This window comes from Symphalangus syndactylus, chromosome 8 (assembly GCF_028878055.3).
Source record: "Symphalangus syndactylus isolate Jambi chromosome 8, NHGRI_mSymSyn1-v2.1_pri, whole genome shotgun sequence".
In the NCBI taxonomy this organism is placed as follows: domain Eukaryota; kingdom Metazoa; phylum Chordata; class Mammalia; order Primates; family Hylobatidae; genus Symphalangus; species Symphalangus syndactylus.
In genome coordinates, this window is record NC_072430.2 from 28128882 (window position 1) to 28147003 (window position 18122).

The following is an 18122-nucleotide window of genomic DNA, read 5'->3' on the forward strand; positions in this document are numbered from 1 at the left end:
AAACACAAAACTTTGCCTTTGCATCCTTGTCAGCATGATTCTTTGAAATTAAACCAATCAACTATAGACAAATCAGCATAAAGAGCTTCGTTTGTCCTAAAAAGAATGGTAATGTACAACGGCCAATCACAGGAAAGATCAAAATACCTCTTTTCTTACGCTTTACAAACTGTGCTGTCTGACAAAAGGCCAGCTTCTTACCACCTGGTTCCAAGTCTCCTGCATTGTGATCTGTAATTTGTCTTATTGTATGACAGTATACTTTAAAAAATTTGTTTGATCTGGTCTTATCTTTGACATCTCCGTATTTCTACTCTTCTCCCTTATGGTCTGTTCTCATCACAGCAGCCAGAGTGATCCATTTTTTTTTTTTTTTTTTTTGAGACGGAGTCTCACTCTGTCGTCCAGGCTGGAATGTAGTGGCATGGTATTGGCTCACAGCAAACTCCACCTCCTGGGTTCAAGCAATTCTGCTGCCTCAGCTTCCTGAGTGGCTGGGATTACAGGCATGCGCCACCATGCCCGGCTAACTTTTATATTTTTAGTAGAGACAGGATTTCACCATGTTGGTCAGGCTGGTCTCAAACTCCTGACCTCGTGATTCGCCCACCTCAGCCTCCCAAAGTGCTGGGTTTACAGGCGTGAGCCACCGCACCTGGCCCAGAGTGATCCTTTTAAAACCTGAGTCAGATTATGTTCCTAATCAAAGCTCTCCAGTGCTTCCCCATCTCAAATCAGAAAATAATCAAAGTCCTTACAGTGGCTTACAAGACCCTAATGATCTGTCAATACCCACCCCCACCCATACACACACTCTCACACACCCACACCCACACTCTTACACACTCATACACACACTATCAAACACCTCCCCCCACACACATCTCTCACACACTCATACACACTCTCACACACTCATACACACACTATCAAACACCTCCCCCACACACATCTCTCACACACTCATACACACACTATCAAACACCTCCCCCCACACACATCTCTGACATTATCTTGTACCACTCTCCCCTTCACTCAACTGCAGCCGTTCTGGTCTGCTTGCTACTCCTAGAAGAATCCCAAGCTCTAAAACATGCTCCTGTCTTAGGGCATTTGCTTCAGCTGTTCCCACTGCCTGGAACTGTCTTGCCCAAGATACCCACTTAGCTCACTCCCTCCACCTTCTGTAAGTCTGTGTTAGAATGTCTCCTCATGAGACCTGCCTTAGACTGTCTGTTTAAAATTGCAATTCACAGCTCCCTCTGCATGCTCGAGCTGTTTTTCCCTATCATGTACTTAGCATGTACCCTAGCATGCCTTCTCTGCTAGTGCACTCTCTGCTTTCCTTATTATCACATTTATAGATGGTTATCTGTCTCCCTCCTAGAATATAAGCCCTATAATCACAAGGATTTTTGTGTATTTTGCCCACTGTTGTATCTCCCTAACCTATAGGAGTATTTAGCATTTAGTAGATGCTCAATAAATATGTGCTGAATAAATAAGTGAATGTCTCAGGGGAGAAATAAAGCAGACCAGAAAATAGAGAAAGTCTTTCTGAGTTTCTAAAACTCCAAGCCTCTGAGAAACAGAAAGGATAGGGTGTAGACAAAATGCTTGGGTGAAACATTTAAGAGAGAGGATTTTCCTTCTATGTACATACTAGAAAAATATTTGAGGGGGTTGAAGGAAAGTGACAAAAGCAGAGAGTTTGGCGAGTCCTGGAGAGTGACATTTATGCTTCATGGACAGAACCCCAGGGAAGCCTCAAGACCCGTGAATGGGGATGGCTCATTGATGCCTCGATTCAGAGAGGACCAGAAACAGCATCTCAGGGAGGTGCACACCCCAAGAGGGAGCAGAGCAGCAGAGAGAGGCACAGGGCCAAATATGGCCACCTGTACAGAAAGGAGAGCAGTGTCAGTGGGCATCCGTGTACCCAGGCTGTCTCTCCAAAAAGCTTGTCAGTGTGTAACCCATTTCCCCTGCCAAACCTTCACACAGCTCTGAGAGTGAGCTGAGCACGGTGGCTCACGCCTGTAATTTCAGCACTTTGGGAGGCCGAGGTGGAGGATCACTTGAGCCCAGGAGTTTGAGACCAGTCTGGGCAATATAGTGAGAGCCCGTCTCTACAAAAAACTTAAAAATTAGCCAGGCACGGTGGCACATGCCTGAAGTCCCAGCTACTCAGGAAGCTGAGGCAGGAGGATTGCTTGAGCCTGGGAGGTGGAGGTTGCAGTGAGCCGAAATTGTGCCACTGCACTCCAGCCTGGGTGACAAAGCAAGATCCTGTCTCAAAAAAGAGTAGAGTGATCTCTAAAGACTAACTCAACTCCCCACTATCCCATTGGAATAAAGGGAGAAATCATAAGTTATGCAAAAATGAAATTATATTTTCTGCACACCAGAGTTCAAATTTACCTCATTTTATGTTAAAAACAATCACTAATATTTTAAGGGATGGAATAAATTTTAAAGAAATGTTGGTCATGTGCCGGGCAGAGTACAACTTTGTTCCCAGGAGCCTGGGATGGGCATTTCGTATCCTCTGCTGACCTTGAGTGTGCTTCTGTAGGAAAATTAGAGACACGTGAGGCTGCTGCACACAGCTGAGTAATTGCCATGGCAACCAAAGGCCCATCACCTGAGCTTTATTCCAAACTGAGTTATTAAGAGCAAATTGCAGACAGTCTCAGAAAATAGAAAATGGAAAATTCACGTTCTCTCCCTTCTCCTTCTTTCTCATGACATTGGAGTTCTAAAAGTATCCCATCCCTCTTCCTAAAATTATTCCGAATGCCTTTTTTTTTCTTTCTCGGATTCGCTGTCTGATTCATAGATCCTTGTGCTTGATGGGCTGAGGGATTGGGATAAAATTAGCTCACCGCAGTTCCCTTAGCAGGGTCACCCCACATATCTCACATTGGCAAGGCTGGCAGAATGACAAAGTGTCCCCGATGAGGCCACTTTGGGACAAGCACATCTCTGGTCTGTTGAAGGAGATCCATGACCTCATCACTCTTGTCTGGAAGGGACCATAACTGGGAGAGAAAAGTTGTCATGTCAGGCTGCTTCTGGACCTGAGGTTGTGTTTATGAATAAATTATGACTTTCTGACCAGATCTTTATAGTTTTTTTCTCTCTAATCTATCATTTAAAGTAGAAGAGGGTACACATAAAATGGTTTGGAATATGGTTCAGGCGATGGGTTCTTTAGTTGCCATGGTGATTACTCAGCCACCAGTCAATGTTCCTCCTTTAAACAGTTCCAACATCTTAATAAGCATAAAAATCAACTACAGCCAAGTGCAGTGGCTCATGCCTGTAATCCCAGCACTTTGGGAGGCCAAGCTTTGAGGATCACTTGGAGCTGGGGGTTTAAGACCAGCCTGGGCAATAAAGGGAGATCCTGTCTCTATAAAAAAATTTATTCAAAATATTAGCAGAGCATGGTGGTGCATGCCTGCAGTCCCAGCTACTTGGGAGGTTGAGGTGTGAGGATCACTTACGCCCAGGAGTGTGAAGTTACAGTGAGTATGATGATTGCACCACTGTACTCTAACCTGGGTGACAGTGCAAGACCCTGTCTCTTAAAAAAAAATTCAACTACAGAGTGTGTCTAAAATATTTATTCCTGAGACCCTTCTTCAGGATCTGATTCAGTAGGGCTGGGCATGCGCCCCAGGAATTTGTGTTTTTAACAAACACCCTTAGTCTGTTTTACATTCCTACAAAGGAATACCTGAGGCTGAGTAATTCATAAAGAAAAGAAGGCCAGGCGCAGTGGCTCACGCCTGTAATGCCAGCACTTTGGGATGCCGAGGCAGGTGGATCACTTGTGGTCAGGAGTTTGAGACCAGCCTGGCCAACATGGTGAAACCCTGTTTCTACTAAAAATACAAAAATTAGCTGGGTATAGTGGCATGCGCTTGTAATCCCAGCTACTTGGGAGGCTGAGGCATAAGAATTGCTTGAACCCGGGAGGCGGAGGTTGCAGTGAGCTGAGATCATGCAGAGTGAGATTCTGTCTCAAAAAAGAAAAAAAAGAAAAGAGGTTTATTTGGCTTATGGCTCTGCAGATTGTAAAAAGCATGGTGCCAGCATCTGTTTTTTTGGTGAGGGTTTCAGGAAGCTTCCACTCATGGTGGAAGGGGAAGGGCAGCTGATGTGTGCAGATCATGTGATGAGAGAGAAATAAGACAGAGCCGGGAAGAAGATGCCAGGCTCTTTTTAACAATCAGATCCTGAGTGAATTCGTAGAACAAGAAGTCCCTCATTACTGTAGAGGGGGACACCAAGCTGATCATGAGGGATCCGCCCCCATGACCGAAACACATCCCACCAGGTCCCACCTCTCACACTGGGGCTCAAATTACAACATGAGATTTGGAAGGGATAAATATCCAAGCGATATCACACTCTCACCCCAGGAAGATTCTCATTCAGGTGATCTTCACACCACACTGTGAGAAATACAGCACACCCAAAGGCTTTCCTGAGTAAGGTTAGTGAAATGTCACTAGTTTGTAACTAATAATGTCACAGATTTTGCAAAATGTCAATGAGTAACAGCTGACTTTGGGGTGGGAGGACCTCACTGCAGTAGAGTCTTCTACCTGAGCTATGTGCCCTTGGGCTAGTTCCATGACCTCAGTTTTCTCCTCTGGATTTCCTTTATGCAGACGATACCTAAAATGTGTGGAAATGAATAACTGATACAAAATTACTAACCCCTGAATATCAAGTATACACACAGGTAGGCAAAAAAGGGTTAATTCCAGACTGTTTCACATTAAAATAGACACGACTTTTTTTTTGGTTTTTTTTTTTTGAGACAGAGTCTAGCTTTTTCACCCAGGCTGTAGTGCAGTGGCACAATCTCAGCTCACTGCAACCTCTGCCTCCCAGGCTCAAGCGATTCTCCTGCCTCAGCCTCCCTGGTAGCTGGGACTACAGGTGCATGCCACCGTACATTTTTTGTATTTTTTACAAAAATACAAAAATTTTTGTATTTTTAGTAGAGATGGGGTTTTACATGTTGACCAGGCTGGTCCCAAACTCCTGACCTCAAGTGATCCACCTGCCTCGGCCTCCCAAAGTGCTGGGATTACAGGTGTGAGCCACTATGCACAGCCCAAAATAGAAATTACTTTTTTAGAACACTTAGAGTAATTATTTTAGGGAACACGCTCCCATTCTCCTTTGAAAGAAAAGCCCAATCTCCTATGTTGATTTTGAGATTTTATTTGGATTTTGTATCTCCTAGCCTCTAGAGCTGTGGCCATAAAAAGTAATGTAAGTTTTATAAAAAGTTTTCTCACTTTGCCTTAAGTGTATATGTGTACACATTTTCGTGTAGAAGATTTAAAATATTACATATATGGTTATACTGGACTGCAAAGAAATGAATGGAATTGAATTAACTTTTGGAATTGAATTAAATCCGTTTCTAATTTTCCCTTGAAAAAGAGCAACCTTATGGGTCAGTTATACCTTATAGACAAAATTATGGTTTTTAAATGACAAAAATACTGAATCATAGAATTTTAGGCTGATCTAGGAGGTCCTCCATTGCTATCACTTACATTCATACATTTTGACCATTACACCTAGGCAAAATTCTCAGAACTGTCCAAATTGTTTTGTTGTGTTGGAGTTTTATCATGTTTATTAAAACTTGAAATAGGTTCACTGGAATTCAAATATCTTTGTCATTCATGTTTGTTTTGTTTGCTGGTTTCTTTGTTATTTAGTATTTGGATTTGACTTCTATAAGTGCTTCAAACTAGATTTGGTTTTTTATTTGTTTTGTTTTGTTTTGTTTTAGGGGATTGATATGGTTTGGATCTGTATTCTCACAAAATCTCATGTGAATTGTAATCCCCAGTGTTGGGAGAGGTGCCTGGTGGGAGGTGATTGGATCATGGGGCAGATCCCTCATGAATGGTTTAGCACCATCCCCTGGGTGCTGTTCTCATGATAGTGAGTGAGTGAGTGAGTGATGATGAGATCTGGTTGTTTTAAAAGTGTGTGGCACCACCCTGCTCTCTCTCTTGCTTCTGCTCCAGCCACGTAAGATGTGACTGCTTCCCCTTCTGCCATGATTGTAAGTTTCCTGAGGCCTCCCCAGGAGCCAAGCAGATGCCAGCATCATGCTTCCTATACAGCCTGTGGAACTGTGAGCCTATTAAACCTCTTTTTTTTTTAAATAAATTGCCCAGTCTCAGTTATTTCCTTATAGCCATGCTAGAACAAACAAATACAGAAAATGGATTAGGTGGAGGGAGTTTTTTGAAATTATAGCAAAACAAACTGATAAGAGGACTTTAACCAAAACACATTTTTAAAGGAATAATCACAAGTGATTATTGCAGTCTACATTAAAACCAGTATTTCTATATCGACTGTTCTGTATGGTTATTCTTTTTACTAGAATGACCACCCCAAGGTCCTAAAAGAGGCATATTTATCAAATAAATATCCAACTATATATTCACTCTTCTACTCACTAATAGAGTGAACTAATAATACATATTTGAAATGTCAGCTTTTAAAGGTGACATAATTTTCTTCTTCATCCTTCCTTAACTAGAAAATGCAATTCCCTTTCATTCTATTCTAAGAATTCTATTACTTGAAGTTTAACTTTGTTTTTTGTTTTTTGTTTGTTTTTTGAGACAGGGTCTCACCCTGTCACCCAGACTGGAGTGCAGTGGCAGGACCATGGCTCACTGCAGCCTCAACCTCCCAGGATCAGGTGATCTTCCCACCCCAGCCTTCTGAGTGGGAAGGGACTAAAGGCATGTGCCACCATACCTGGCTAATCTTTGTATTTTTAGGGATAGAGACAGAGTTTCACCATGTTACCCAGGCTGGTCTCCAACTCCTGACCTCAGATGATCTGCCCACCTCAGCCTCCCAAAGTGCCGAGATTACAGGAGTGAGCCACTGTGCCCAACTTGAAGTTTAACCGTCTTTTTCTATTTTTATTTTTTATTTTTATTATTTTTTTTTGAGACAGTCTTACTCTGTCACCCAGGCTGGAGAGCAATGGCCCAGTGGCACAGTCTCGGCTTGCTGAAACCTCCTCCTCCTGGATTCAAGCGAGTCTCATGCCTCACCCTCCCAAGTAGCTGTGATTACAGGTGCTTGCCACCATTCCTGGCTAAGTTTTGTATTTTTAGTAGAGACAGGGTTTTACCATGTTGGTCAGGCTGGTCTTGAACTCCTGACCTCAAGCGATCCACCTGCCTCAGCCACCCAAAGTGCTGGGATTACAGGTGTGAGCCACCATACCCGGCCTGAAATTTAACTTTTTGTTTGTTTAGAAATGGTCTCTTAGAATTCTTATTTTGGTTGTTTATACCACCTAGGGATTAGGACAAATATCACTGCCTTGAAATTCTTTTAAATGCTTCTTTTACTTTACATGGATCCTTCTCTTTTCATTGTCCTACTTGCTTCCTGATTCATCATCATGCTTCAGAACAATCCCAAACCAGGAGGCAAAAGGCCCTTCCTAAGGTACAAGGGGCCCAGGCCAGGCTGTAGCTGTTCCATCCCAGGATGTGCCCAGTGGTGAGGGCACAGAAGTGGCAAAATGGCCTTGTAGAAAAGTATCAGACATGGCTCAGAAAACCTGGTTCCTCTGGCCACCAGTGGTCTTGAGCCAGGACTTTTGGTATTCTGGGCATTTTCCTCAGCTGAAAAATAAAGGGGAAAGATGAAACATTCTGCGCAAGCTCTTCTGGTCCCAAAACATCATGACTTTCAAATCAGCTGGTGCTTTGCTCCTGTGGTCGCCCCAAAAACATGGCCAAATGAATAGATTCTACCAGGTACCTAGGAAGAGAAAGAAACCCCCTGGCCTCTGTGAGCTTCCCTGGCCTTTTATCAAAGAAGACATTTTTCAGATGAGAGAAACATCCATGTTACCTAGAAACTCGTTCAGAAGCACAACTATTGAGATTAATGTGTAAAACTGTCTTAGTGGAAGATGTTTCAACTTTTGTCCTTTTGTCAGTTGTTTTTTACGTAAACCCAATAAGCAACACCTATTCCTGAATATCTGACAAAGCGTACTGTTTCTTTTCTCTTGATCTTTCCACAACACCTGCTGTGACCTTGGCTGAGGAATCATCTTAGATTAGTAGATTTAAATATCATCTTTCGTAGACTTCATCCTCATCTCATCTGACTCTGAGCCTCACACAAACCCTGACATGTTCCATTTCACTCCAGGCACAATGCCTCGTTATTTCGTATCAACTTCCCATGCTTTAGTTAACTCAGTGCTTGAAGCTTTGCTACGTTATCCTCACACGAGCTTACTCACATTTTTTGAGTAAATAACCATAAAATATTATGCCTATATATGATATATGAGTTCTATGGAAGGAGAGATACACAATCTAATACAGTGCCTGCCACACAGTGGGTAGGCCTTCAGTAAGTGTTTGTTGAATGAATAAATGTCACTTAAATATTCTTCCCAAGACAATCCCTTCTGCTATGCCTGGTAACAGCCCTTTGCTTGCCAGCCATCCCTGCCTCAGAACTTTGAGCCCATATGTTCGACACAGACCAAGACAATAGGCCCCAACTCTACAATAATTCTGTCGTATGTATAATAGCCCTTATTATTAACACAATTTAAAAACAACCCACAAAATCCTCCCAGCAGGTTTTGGTTACTCCCATGTGGACTTCAGTGTAAACATAGTCCCTGGCTGGCAGCATATTCTTCCTTTGAGTCAGAGCTGTTTACCAAGAACATAAAAAAGAGGGTGAGGAGGAGGTTCATTTTTCCGGGCTCTGCAGGGTGTACAGCCAGTACCTTTCCAATTTTCACAAACGAACTTCAGTCTCTTTTATTGAAATACTTTTTCCATCAAGGCTCACTATGCCCAGAGCAGCATTCTATGCTACAAGATCTACTAAGATCTTTTGTTCCCAAAGTTTCCTTAAAATTCCCTTTTGGAGATTACTGACCTCATTAAAAGTGATGGGGAGTGACGGACTTCATTCAGACAATTAGACCACCACACCTCTGCCCACATTGCCCCCTGTGGTGGAATGAATAGTGTCCCCCAAATATTCATGTTTACCTGGAACCTCTGAATATAACTTTATGTGGAAATAGCATCTTTGCAGATATAATTACTTAAATCAAGATGAGACCATACTGCAGTAGGGTGGGCCCTAAATCCAATGACTGGTGTTCTTATGGTGGTGGGCACCTGTAGTCCCAGCTACTACAGGCAGGCTGAGGTGGGAGGATTGCTTGAGCCCAGAAGTTCAGGTTGCAGTGAGCTGTGATCACACCACTGCACTCCAGCCTGGGTGACAAAATGAGACCCTGTCTCTAAAAACAAAAACAAAAAAGAAGGAGGAGAAGAGAGGACACATACAGACACAGAGGGGAGGGAGCCATCTGATGACAGAGGCAAAGACTGGAGCGATACATCTATAAGCTAACGAACACTAAGAATTGCCAGCAACCTGGGAAGAGGTGAAGAAAGATTCCCCTCTAGAGCCTTCAGAGGGAGGACAGCCCTGCTGATACCTCGATTTCAGACTGTGGGATCCCCCGAGTAAAACTGTATTAAGGTAAGAAAGTATTGCTCTGGATTTTGTACCATGACACTATAGAATGGGAGGTCATCAAAGGCTTGGGCCATTATGAGGGGAGAGAAGAGAGGATTAAGCACAAAAGCCCTGAGCTTTTGTAGTGGTAATTTTATTTACTACTCAAATCAAAACGCTGTGAGATAGTGTATCAATAATGATGCTTTCGGAATCTGACAAATTTCATAGACAAAAAGGCGGTAAAGACACAAATATATTGAATAATAAAACAAATGAAATAGATAAAGCAACTTGTATGTTACAGAAAGAGAAAAGATTTGGTATCTGTCATATGGAAAACTTTCCTTTTTATTTGTCCATGGATCACATACCAAATGTAAGATAAATCTCCCTGAGAATTCATAATAAGATGTGATATGGTTTGGTTCTGTGTCCCCACTCAAATTTCACCTCTAATTGTAATAATCCACACATGTGGGAGGGACCTGGTGGGAGGTAATTGAATCATAGGGGTGGGTTTTTCCCATGCTGATATCATGATAGTGAATAAGTCTCACGAGATCTGATGGTTTTATAGAGGTGAGCTTCCCTGCACATGCCTCTTGCTACACCATGTAAGATGTGACTTTGCTCCTCCTTTGTCTTCCACCATGATTATGAGGCCTTCCCAGACTTGTGGATCTGTGAGTCTATTGAACCTGTTTCCTTTATAAATTACCCAGTCTCGGGTATGTCTTTATTAGCAGCCTGAGAACAGACTGATATAAGATGTGACTAGTCTCAAGAAGGAAGTGAACGAAGACATTGGTAATCATATAGGTAAATCTAAACGATCATTAGCAACAATAGTGACAAGTGACTGCTTTGTGGGATACAGAAACAAGGTGAAATTAAAGCCCTGGGCATGTAACAGTCAGCACCTACAATTGGAGGGTTTTGAATTATGCAGGAAGAAGATGGAAATATTAAATATAGATTTAAATTGAGTATACCTCTTAAATATTAAGAAAAACTACTAAAAAGACACAGAAAGAGATTGTCAAACTTCCAAATCAGTAGAGAGATGCTAAGAGCAACGTTCTTCAACTTTTCTCCAGGCCACCCTGACTCACCTCTGCCTTTCAGTTCTAGTGCACGCCATCATGCAGCAGAATCAGGTTGGTGCTGAGCAACAGTGAGATCCTGTCTTAAAAAAACAGAGAGAGAGAGAGAGAGACAGAGAGAGAGAGAGGACACATACAGACACACAGGGGAGGAGGCCTCCTCCCCTGTGTGTCTGTGACAGATGCAGAGACTGGAGTGATGCAGCCGCAAGCTGAAGAATACCAAGGATTACCAGCAACCTGGGAAGAGGCAAGGAATGATTTGAATTTGCTACTCCTCGACAATGAATTTGCTACTCCTGGTCCTATTAGCTGTGGCTGGAGGGATAGCGGCAGGTGATGATGAAACAGTGTCTGTAGATAGGAAACAGATATTTCTAAGACAGTGCAGGGGCTCTGCTAGCACCACAAAAGTATGTCTATTCTATGTGGTAGATTGAGGCCTCATGATTATATTACTATATTAAAAGCAAATCAAAGATTTGGATTTCCCAAGTGTCATCTACATAGCAACTTTCAGAATCTTCAGATTAACTTGCAAACAAACAAACAAAAAGAATATGATCTCCATCTCCATACATACACCTACACGTGCTCGTGTGCACACACACGGATACACAAAGAAAGCACCCCACCGAACCCCAAAGGTATAATCTGTGTGGCACCATGTGGGCAGAAATGGATGCATGAGCAAAGCCAGAGCAGAAAGCATCTCCAAACACTTACGCATCCTCCCACTGTGTTCCAAGAACATTGTGTTAAGTTTACAGCTTTAAAAATGTAATTAACACTTTTACTCAAGGGAGAGTAGGTCCTGAGAGTTTTAACAGGACACAGTAGAAGCAGATTCAAACCTCAGTGAGCAATGGTTTTCTCAAAGGATAAATCAAGTCCTATAGCCATTATTTTCTGGTCTCCTAGGAACCTGGAGACCAATATGAACTAGACCCACTTTTCTTAGAATTCCACTGTCATTGTTGTCATATCCCCCCCGTTAGATTTGGAAATTAAACCCTATCCAGTACAGCTCTAAAAGCAGCCCTATGATGAAAGCCTGGAAAAGCAATTTGAATAAATAGGATCTAAAACATTATGACTTTCTGCTACGATAACATCACCAAACGCTCCACTGACTTTGGAACTTGCAAGAGCAGTGTCCCTGCCGAGGCAGTTGGTGTCATGGGGTGAGTTGAGGGATGCCGCAAGGTTTGTCTTGCCTCAAAATATCTCACATATAATTCTGCCACATTGCATGAAACCCCATGTGAAAATACAAGTCTTTTACTTAGGAGGGAGAATTAGATGGTGATTTGGCATAATCATGAGAAGAGACAGAATTGACACATGTTGGTGAGAGGAGACGAGGCTCTGGAACAGGAGATGCTGCTGCACAGGGTGGGGGAGCACCCTGAGCCCAGTGCAGGGAAAAGGAGGCTGGGGAAGTCATGGGGGCAGGCAAGGAGAGGAAGGCGCAAACCAAAGCAAGCTTCACCCCCTTAATTCTTCCACCTACAGCTGAGAAGAGACTAAGTGTGGGGACTGTTTGGGAAACTACCAGCTAAAATACACACCTTTGTTCTGGAACAGCTGCTCTATGTGAAGATACCATGACCACATTATTTTTATATTAAAACAAATTCAGATTTGCTTTGTAGTTAATTCACATGGCCATTTTAAAGGGGGGAAAAACAGAAGGCTATTACTTCAAATTTCATGCTAGTAGTGGACCTCTTAGACAGTGTCCCAGACATCTCAGATTTTCTCAGCTCTGTCCCTTCACCTGCCTCTGCTGGTGAATGTCACTGTACACCGGGAAGAGCTGCTTGCATGAGCTTCAAGGATATAAAAGCAAGGAGCCTTGTTCTGGGGAATCACTATCAAAAAGAGTACAGTACTAAGAACACGTGTTATTTTCAATCAAAGTCCTTGAGAAATTTTTTTCCAGTTGAAACCCTATTAGGGACTATAAAACCAAAATAAGCCTGCTATAAGCTCAGACAGGTCAGAATACAGAGATATCAATGCAGCACATTTCTATCCGTGCCAGTCAGGATCTTCTCCTGCTTCAACTGATGGACACGCTCAATGTGTCTAAGAGGTGTTCAGTGATGTTGGAGGAGACTCTGTTTCCAATTAAAGGTCTTCCTTTACTGGCAAGTTTAATTAATTCAGCTTTGCCTTTCAGTTGGTCTCTATATTATTAACAGGCTGTGGTGTGGTTGGGAAAGTGGAAATGTACTGGTGTGGTCGGGAACAGAAGACCTGTATTTAAGTCCCCAGTCTGTCTCTTACCAGTTGTGTGACTGTGAGTGGATCATTTTGTCTCTCTCATGTTTGTTTTTCTCATCTGTAAGATGGGGATTCAGATTGCTGGGCTGCTAGTCCCACAGGTTGCTGAAAGGATCAGAGAAGCTTGTGAAAGCACACTGTGGCCCATAGAACTTGGGGAGCTACCAGGACCCATTCTGATGGGAGACATTGGATCATTTGTGAACCATTTATTCCCTGTGACATCTCAATGTTTATTAGACGTGTGGAGAGCTGCCACCTCATCTTCTGCTTTTACCATAGTTGATCTTTTCTCAATAGGCTGAAAGAAGACAGCATGCCAAGATGCTGAGATTCCCACTATGCCTTTACCATCTGTGTAAATTAGGACAAGTTACATACCCTTTGTGAGGTTATCACCAGGAAAATTAGGATCATGATAGATAACTTGTGGAGTTGTGAAGATTACATGCAACAGGCATCTAATACATAATAATTTCTATTATGACGTTTTCTCTCTCTTCATCTGTTCACAAGTGTTTTATGGAAGTCCCAAAAGGTGGCCTGGATCGTTTGGTTTAAAGCCCTCTGTCTTAAGGATCCTGGAGCACCTCCCACTGGAGCTGTATCGGATATCTCCCACTGGAGTATCAATAGGTAGATAATAGATATAGGGCTATTTAGGTTATCTATTTCTTCTTGAGGAAGCTTCAATCATTTGCATCTTCTGAGGAATTTAGTGGGGAGAGTGCTCTTAGAAGCCATCTAGCAAAGTGGTTCTCAAACTGTAAGGTATGTCAGAATCACCAGAGCTCTAGACGCTAATTCAAATGTTGTAACAAATATTACAATGGATAAAATCGTAACCTGAGGTAACTGTTACTTTCCCCACAATTCCCGTTTGCTAAAATATAAAACTGCCGTATAACTAGTAGTCCTGCATTTATAAAAAGACAGCAATCTTGTTAAGAAAAACTATTAGTTGCAAACTAATTAATGAAGTACCATCTGTGAGATTCAGTGTTCTTTGCATGAGCTGTGACTAGTCATCTGGGCAAATTTTTATGCTTTTTAGCACAGATGGGAAAGAGTAAAGGGTGTAACCAAGCAAAGTGTGGTGTGAATTATCCTATTAGATGCGTATGCTACAAGGTTTAGAAAATTTTATTCATGATCTGGTATAAACATATTCATTTTCATACTCTTCCTAGAAAACCTGATTTAAATCTACATCTAACTTTGTATTCTCCAGCTGATCCCAAATATTGTCTCCAGATCAGTGTTTACAAAATACCTGCCTCCTTTTCAACCTTCAGTTAAAACTTAAACTCCTTAGCTTGGGATTTAAAATCTACACTCCAATCCTTCCCCATCTCACCAAACTTAGCTCTCATGAGCAACCTACTCTCACTGTTATTGCTCGACTCCCTTACAGCCAAATTCATATTCTAGTGGCTCCCAAATCTGTTCACCCATTAGCTTTGCCTGGAATGCCACTCTATGGCCTCTTCCTCCTCTCTAGTTGTCAAAATCCTACTTATTCTTCAAGGTAAGGCACTTCATCCAGTGATTTCTCCCAAATGCTCTCAATGCTTATTCATTTAAAAAACACTTATGGCTGGTCATGGTAGTTCATGCCTATAATCCCAGCACTTTGGAAGGCCAAGGTGGGAGGATCACTTGAAGCCAGGAGTTCAAGACTAGCCCTGGCAACACAGTGAGACCCTGTCTCTATGAAAGATTTAAAAACATGTTTTCTTTAAATTAGCTGGGCATGATGGCATGCATGGGTAGTCCTAGCTATTCAGGAGGCTGAGGTGGGGGGAATCACTTGAGCCCAGGAGTTGAGGCTGCAGTGAGCTATGATTGTGTCACTGAACTCCAGCCCGGGTGACAGACCCTGTCTCAAAAATTTTTTTAATAACAGTTAACAGTAATTTATTATATATTTCAAAATAGCTAGAAGAGAAGACTTGGAATGCTCCCAACACAAGGAAATGACAAATGTTTGAGGCAATGAATATCCTAATAACCTAGATTTCATCTTTATGCATTGCATGCTTGTATCAAAATATTACATTAAATAGGTACAACTATTGTATATGCATAAAAATAAAAAATAAAACATGTTTACAGAGCTCTTAAAATTTTATTGCAGTTACACATGTGAAAAATAACATGGCATTTTAGTTAACTGGAATATTTCTATTTTAAAAATTAGTTCTATTGAGGTATAATCAACATAGAGTAAAACTTTCACTAAGGTGCAGAGTTCTATGAGTTATTTTTTAAAAAAACAGTTTTATTGAGGTGTAATGGATATACATGCATATATTTAAAGTGTAAAACGTGATAAGATTGACATATGTATACATTGGTGAAGCCATTACCCTGTCCCCAGGCAACCACTGATCTGCTTTCTGACAATACAGTTTGCATTTTCTAAAATTTTCTATAAATGGAATAATACAGTATGCATTTCTTTTTGCTTAGCTTCTTTTACTCACTATAATTATTTGGAGATTCATCCATATTATTATGTATTATCAATAGTTCATTCCTTTGTATTCCCAAATAGTATTCCATTATGTGTACATACCACAGTTTATTTATCCATTTATCTGTTGACAGACATGTGAATTGTTTCCAGTTAGGAACTTTACAAATAAAGTTGCTATGAACACTCATGTCCAATCTTTTCTTGAATATATGATTTCCAAGTTTCATTTGTTCCACATGCTAACCAACCCGTGATATGGGCCATCTTTTTAATTGTAGACAACCTAATTTAATCTTAATTTACATTTTAAAATAACTAATGGTGTTAGATAACTTTTCATGTGCTAATTTGCCATTTATACAGCTTCTTTGAAATGTTCATTTAAATTATTTGCCCACTTTATAATTGTATTGTTTTCACATTGTTTTTAGAGTTGTTTATATATTCTGGATGCAAATCCTTTATCAGATATAATATTTGCAAACATTTTCTCACAGCTTGTGGCTTTTCTTTCCATTCTCTTAACAATGTCCATAGAAGCACAAAATTTAATTTTCGTGAAGTCAAATTTATCCATTTTTCTTTTTTAAATTGTGCTTTTGGTGTAGCTAGGAAATCTTTGTGTAACCCAAAGTAACAAAGATTTTCTCTTATGTTTTCTTCTAAAAGTTTTATACTTATAGGTAAGTATAAAATTTAACTCATCCATTGTGAGTTAAATTTTTTATATGGTGCAGGCTACAAGCCAAAGTTGATTTTTTGTATGTGATATCTAATTGTTTCATCACATTGAAAAAATTACTCTTTGTCTTTGCACCTTTGTCAAAAATCAGTTTTCCACACAAGTGAGGCTCTATTTCTGACTCTTTAGATCTGTTCCATCAATCTATTTGTCTATGTTGAGAAGAAACCCACACTGTACTGATTATGGTAGCTTTAAAATAAGCCTTGAAATTAGATAGTGTTAGTCCCAAATTTGTTCTTTTTTAACACTGTTTGGATTATTACTGGATCTTTGCATTTCTATATTAATTTTAGACCTAGCCTGTGAATTCCTACCAAAAACAAGCTAGGATTTGGATTGGGACTGTGTTGAATATGTAGATTAATCTGGGAGAAAATAACATCTTAACAGTATGGAGTCTTCCAACCCATTAACATAGTACAGCTCATCATTTATTTAAGACTTTAAAAATTTCTTTCAGTAATATTTTGTAGAAGTCTTGTATATATTCCGTCAAATTTATCCCTAAGTGTATATCTCATTCTTCATCTTGCTGTAAATGGTATTGATTTTGTAATTTCAGTTTCCAACTCTTCATTGTGAATATATGGAAATACAACTGACTTTTGTATATTGATACTCTAGCCTGCAACCTTGCTAAACTCACGTTTTAGTCCTAGTATTTTTTGTAGACTACATGGGATTTTTCTACATAATCATGTCATCTATGAATAAAGGCCATTTTGTATCTTTCTTTCCAGCTAAATGTATTTTATTTATTTATTGCTTTATCTCACTGGTTAGAACATCCAGTACAACATTAATTAATGTAGAGAAAGCCAGCACTTGCATTTTTCTTAATCATAGGGGAAAGTGTGTTCTTTTTCAGTCTCTCACCTTTGAGTATGACAGTAGCTAGCTACAGGCTTTTTGTAGGTGCCTTTACCAAATTGAGGAAGTTCTCTTCTATTCCTAGTTTGCTGAATGTTTTTTTTCAATCAAAAATGTGTGTAAAATTTTGTCAAATGCTTTTTCTCAGTCTATTGAGATGATCATATGATTTTTTTTCTTTCTTGTTAATATAGTGAATTATGTTAATTGACTACTGTACATTAGAATATTCTTGCATTCCCAGAATAAACTGTACTTGCTCAGGATGTATCACTGCTTTTTATACATTCTTAAATTTGATTTGCTGACCTTTTGTTAATTATTTTAAAAATGTGTGTTCTTAGGGGATATTGGGATGTCTATAGTTGTATTTTTTGTATTATCTGTGTCTGGATTTTGGTACCAGGATAATGCTGGCTTCAAAGAATGAGTTGAAAAGTACTTGTCTTTTTTCAATTTTAATGGAAGAGTTTGTGTAGAATGTGTATTATTTATTTATTGAATGTTTAGTAGAATCAACCAGTAAAATTATCTGCACCTGGGAAGGTTTTTGACTACAAATTCAATTTCTTTAATAGATATAAGACTATTTGGGTTATTCATTTCTTCTTGAAGAAGTTTGACAGTTTGTGTCTTTCAAGGAATTTCTCCATTTTATCTAAATTGTTGAACATATTGCCATAAAGTTGTTTATAAATGTCTTTATTAGCCTTTTAATATTTGTAAAATTCTGGAGTAATATTTCTCTCATGCCTGATATTGGAAATTTGTGTGTTCTTTTTTCCTTATCATTCTGACTAGAGGCTTATCAACTTTATTGCGCTCTTCAAAGAACCAGCTTTTGATTTCACTAATGTTCTCTATTTCTTTTCTATTTCATAAATTTCCACTCTAATATTTGTTATTTCTTTTATTATGCTTATTTTGAGATTAATTTGGTCTTCTTTTTCTATGTTTTTATGGCCAACTTGTTGATTTGTGTATTTCTCCTTGCATTTCTGTCCATTCTTGCTCCAGGTATTTTGAAGTTCTTCTATTAGGTACAGGA